A 6,051-nucleotide genomic window follows, 5' to 3' on the forward strand; every position below is an offset into this window, starting at 1 on the left:
GCAAAATATGGTGACAGCTGTATTATGGGTGTCTTGGCTATTCCGACGATTATTAAGCTCTGAGAATTTCACAATTTTGGGTCACCGAAATGAGAGGGGCCCAAGATAGAGCCGAGCAGAGGTGCAAGATAGAGGGGAAAAACAGGGAGGCTTAGTGATACCAGGTTTCACGAATTAAATGAAGTGCTAGCTAAGATAAATCGTCCTGAGCCGGCTTACGAAGCTACTGGCCATCGTTTTGTCTCATTCTATAGGCAACTTCGTCGCAATTATTTTGCATTCGCGGAAACGATACCTTTCGATTGACGAAACGTTCTGCAGAGATAATAAAATTTAGATTGCGATCAATTATGATAATTCTGCCGTCACGATCGTCACGCCTAACCCCATTACGCCGCTAATAAAAGAACTACTAACGATTTCTACGCAAAACAACCCTTTGCATTATCTATTACATTTAATTAGCAGTTGTTGTTTACAACTGTCACGTTTGTCGCTACTATCACGGCCGCTGTTGGTGTCTGCTATCGCCTCGCCGCCGCCGCCGCCGCCATTAGCACTGTTGGCATTGCCCTCTACTGCTATTGTGAGGGGTCGTTGACCCCAGTGACGCACGATATGTTCTAATGCTGCTAACGCTACTTTTCCTCTTGCCGTACTGACGTATTTGTTGTCGCTAGCGTAGTTGTTGCTCCTGCCGCTGCTCGTTATTGCTTACAGCACTTACCTATCGGTTTGGCGGCGTCACGAGTAGCCATGCGACAGCCGCGACCGCAACTGCAAGAGTGTGGTTCCTGGCGTCACCGCTTGGTACCGTTCGCTGGCGGCGATCCTTTTGCCGAAGCCACCAGGCCGGCCGCGAACAGCCACCAAAAGTCAACAAGACGCCAATCACGCTGCCACTAAGTGATGCTATCGTGACGGAAAGCAATACTCGATCTACTTCACCAATACTACAGTTATTGCTTGACGTGATACTGATGGTGGAGAATACCGATGTGGACAGCGTTAACCGCGCCCAGTACAGACGTGATTGGCCGAAGGTTTCACGATCTGTGATCTACAATAGTAGAGAAAGATATTATAAATGAACAAAAAATGCTTTTTTAAAACACGTACGGTAAACTAGGCCTTTGCTTGGAGACCGATAAAATGCCGCAGAACTAACTGTTGGTCTGAGAACTATTCGAGCAGATATTTATCCTTTATACTCTTCGCGGTTCCCTTTCACCAACGAGCCCGTCTTCGTAGTTTTCGCGTCTGACTGTGTAAATTGCAACTGAGTTTTCCTGTCTGTCTTTACGCTAGTGCTGAGTAAGCAACTATAGGCTCTAATCCCTCGCCCATCGTCATAGTACGGCCTCGGCGTCCTTCCAGGTCTTCACTGTCTGGATCTGACTATTTCGTACATTATACTCTCGTTACGGCATTTGTCTAATGTCAAGTCCCCTTGTACAAACGTCAATCCTTCGTTATTAACACCACTTCCGGCCTCTCCCTGAGCGTCAGCGACAATATCGACGATTGGTCGTAACGAAAAAGTGACCTGTTTTTGTTCACAATTCAGCCCGACTAGCCTGATTAACTCTCCCATCATCTACAATCGGGCGGCCATAGTGCTGGCACATTTTTAGGTATCTAGATTTGGTCGTTGCCACACGCTTAATCGTAATTGGAAGATCGGGACTTAGAGTATGATATAGAAATGGCAACATATGTAGTCGTTACCTATATTCTTCGCGGCTACATACAGGGTGAGCTAAAAGTTTCTTGACATTCAAAAAAGTATGGCTGTTAGGAAACCAGCCCTTAGTTTGTATCTAGTAAAGGGTAGGAGATACGCAAAGGTCTATCAATAAAAAGCACCTTAACACCATTTTAAATACTACAACGTTGGACTATTAGCTAATTAAACCAGCCGAACGACCGCGTACCGCAGCCATGATAACAGTATACAGTAATGTATACTTTTAATGGTTTTAGGGTTTCCGTGTTACGAATGTACTGTCCAGTTATACTCGCCCCTCTGGGTAACAATTTCACTGGTGGCAAATGAAGAAAGGTTTTCCCAAAGCGTCAAGATAATTTAGGTCTACTCTGCGTATATACGTAAAAGCAATGAGGTTACCGTACCGATTTGACGATGTCGTACACTGCAGATTAATCTGTACAACTATAAGCCTATAAAAATTGTCCACGTAGACGTCTGCCTGCTTGACGCTGGCAAACGAAAGCAGATGAAAGACGGAAAATGAGCCTGCCCGTTTTGGTCCGATTGTATGGAAGCGATTCAGCGGAAAATGCTCAAACGATTGTATAATAATATTTAGACCATAATTCCAACACAGACAGTAAGGTATCTCGCACGCTTGAAATCTCTAGTGTAACTACGACTGATTCAATAAGACAATACACCAAACTTCTAACCATCGTTGACACTTCAGATTGTAAATTGGACTCGATTCGCCTGAAATCGACATTGGCCAAGATCTAGCGGGTAGCGTGAGCTCTAGCTGACTGTGGCTGTTAGTTTTTTTTTACTTGGCGCAATCCAACAAGACGTTGTTTTATAATTAAGGGATGGCTACGTTAGCCGTACGCAACCAAGATCAACCCGTTAGCTATGAATGGAACAAACTCTGTTGACGCGATAGACAAAACTACAGCAATGGAATATCGATAACTAGAAACGCCGGCAACTTTTGTATAGCTCGGCGTAGAGAACTCTCCGTCTGTTCTTCCAAGTAACTTGAGTTGGGAAGAGTGCCACTAACTTTCTCTCATGGACCATGCACTTTCCAAGTCCTTCAGTAGGAGTATGAATATTGTAAAAATACTATGTATATATATGTCTTTCAGCATCGATGCGCCGTTGGAGAGCATGCCTGCAAAGCGTCAGACTGGATACCGAATACCTTTTAGAGCAGACAGTGACACAGCCTCGTTAATCTGGCCAGTTTTCGAAGCAATGGTTACATACATGTGCATAGGTCGCGGTGACCTAACCCGTTTAAGGCTTGCATTGGCGCTTAATACTGGGACCAGTTATGCTGTATTGTCTAATAACAATGAAGAAAAAGTGCCCAAATCATTTAGTGAGTGCAATCTCGTAAATACCTATATCTAATACATCAATTGAACGGTCGTCAATTTTAGGCTCATTACTCGAGCGTGTTTTGCTTTACCAGACATGCTCACAACACGTAATAGATCTATTTTCCTATAGAGCAGAAAAGCTATCTGGTCTGTGTTGCCCAGCTCCTTGTTTTCACAACACAGCCATCACAACATTGACATCCAGATGATCGAAATTTTAGAATTAGTCATTTTCGTCGACAAAATTCAATTTTAAATCACTCTGGTCACATGAGAATCTATAAATTGACTATGATTCATTGTTGCTAGCCAATGAAAACACCAGCGCGACTACGTTGCGGATATTAGAGAGATAATTTAATATACTTATATCGATCTAACGTATTTCGACTTTATATCAATTGAAAGTACCTGATTTCACGATTGCCAATGAGTTGTCTATGGCAATCTTCATTAATTGCTCCCTCTGTTGTGTACCCTCTTCAGCTTTGATGGCTCATTTTTATATTGTGGGGTCATCTTCTGCCAGTTCCGATATTCGTGCTAAACGCTCATTGCACCGATGGCGGGGTTTGTAGAGCAAATTTGAGTTATATTCTTAAAAAAGGAAATTGTATTTAGCGGAGATTGCCTCTTCCAGGGCAAAATAACGGGTGGAATAATCGCTAATTATTAGTACGTGAAAAGCAAGGCAAACAGTAAGCCATACGAGCAGGATAACTATTAAATAACTTTTCTATTTTCTATTTAGCGTCGAGTTTATAAAACGTGCGACAGTGAGCTATCTATTTGAGTTCTCTATCAATAGCGTTAAAAAAACAGCAAAAACGAAGTAAGTCTATTTCCCGGGAGGGTGATTGCTAACAAGGATAGTCCGTTGTCTTCAATTGTCAGTTTTCATTTACAGAGAATTCTCGGACGTTAGGAGACGAGCGAATAGTGAAGAACAATGCTACAAGGGCTTCAAAAGCGACGTGTTTCGAAACGAGTTCCCATTTGGAAACGGCTGGCCAACCGTAATGCCTTCCATAATGGCGGAATCGCTCAGAATAGAAACCGGAGGTTGAGGGGTTATGGCTACTACCGAAAAAACTTCCCTGTAGGACATTGGCTGATCGGTGGACGACGCCATCGTTATGATGCTGTTGCTGACGCCAGAAGTTACGCCCTTGGTGGATATGACAATTCGGGATTCCAGGAGGAGGACTATTATCCGGAGTCTGTAATGGAAAGCACAGAATCAGCATCGTCATCGAATGAAGTTGACGAGGCGCGCCTCGTCGGACGGAACTTGTATCCGAAACTCCAAATCGAAGATTCCAAGGACTCCGAAGAGGACTCCGAGGACAGCTACACCGACGAGTCCTCCGATTTTCGATCCGAGACCTACGACATCGATGAGACCGACAGAGAGGCCCGAGGTTTTTAACGGTACGTTCGGTGAACTCGAATAGTAACCCCTGCCAACACACAATAGCTGACACATTGATAAGATTACTAAATATTTGCCAAGGAAGGACGTGGATGTCGCGATTAAGCTGTATCCCCATTGACACGGTGATTCTCGGCCTTGGTTCTGATCTCCTTAATCAAGGTCCGATTACAGGGATTGGATACCGTGTGCGCATTACAGCGAACTTCAACGCTATAATTGAGGCGTTACTATGACAGCGACTCGTGTGTTCTGTGAGCATCTGCGCAGGGTTAAGCGAATAAAAATAGACGGATAACTAAAAAAACTACTGCGAACTGAGTATTATGAGATGGCATGACATGTGTCGTAGGCTCGCCACATTAACAGCTATAGATAATTCTATGCGTATGAAATGCTAGTTCTTGTACACGCAGGATGGTCGAGTGCGACCGCCCGTATAATTAATATTAGGGGAAAAAAAGAAAAGCCGGGGAGCGTGCTGTTTGATAGGCTATTGTCATGACCCCACTTGCATTGGGACCACGAGCTTTACCTCAATTGCGGTCAAAACGTACAATGTTGTTTTGTTTGTTACGTATACTATCCGATGCCAAATTAGTGGATACTGGCGTATCGAAATTTCTGCCCGCCATAAGACTTTCTTCTCTCTGAAAAAACTAGATGTTTCAAACTCAAATTGTTTATTGACACGTAAAGCTGTTTTGGTTGAGGTCCTAGCGTCAGCATTGCGCTTTGGCGGCTGGAAGGTGCCGTCGCCGTCTGAAGTAATGAAGTGGACGTATAAATCTTTCAAAACATCTCTTCCAGACTCACGAGACCAAGCGACAAGAATAAACTGGAGATCACCTGCAAAGCATGAAGTATGAGAGTTCTAGTAAATTGTCGTACCACCACTCACGCTAGTCTCATCAGCGACTTGACAAATATCAGTGTAGGTAAAGCGAGAGACTTGACGGCGTCTGACGTCGTATCTCACGTTTACACACAATCGTAAAGCTTGCGCAGTGGATGAAGCATTCGGTGAACATATGATAGTATCCGCCAGACGATCTTGCCCAATGTTTCCACCCATGAGGCAAGAATTTAAAAAAAATTAAGATACATATTACGAAATGGAAAAGGGTCTCCGCAGATCCGAAATTCGGGGCAAAAAAAGTGGCGATCGACTGTCCCTAGCAGCGTTTCTTAAGCATCCTCGTATAGGGAGAACTTCGATCCTAAAGAACGATGATACTTGGCTAAGAGCATCGGTTTTTGGACAAGTAACTTAATGATGATAAGTGCATGGAAGATATTCATGGATGTGGAGAGGACAGCTTTTGAAACTCATTGTCCTCTATCAATTCGTAAGCGATCGACATAGGCTAGTAAAACTGTGCTTTTCACGCCTACGTCTTATCCTCAAATAGATGATGCTTTTTATACGTGAAATTTCCGTTAAGCGCTGAAACTTCATCTATGTTAGGAGGGCTAATACACAGGCGAAATGAGCATATAATACTGACACAGTGTCCGGACAG

This window comes from Varroa jacobsoni, unplaced genomic scaffold, assembly GCF_002532875.2.
Source record: "Varroa jacobsoni isolate VJ856 unplaced genomic scaffold, vjacob_1.0 scaffold_810, whole genome shotgun sequence".
Taxonomy (NCBI): Eukaryota; Metazoa; Arthropoda; class Arachnida; order Mesostigmata; family Varroidae; genus Varroa; species Varroa jacobsoni.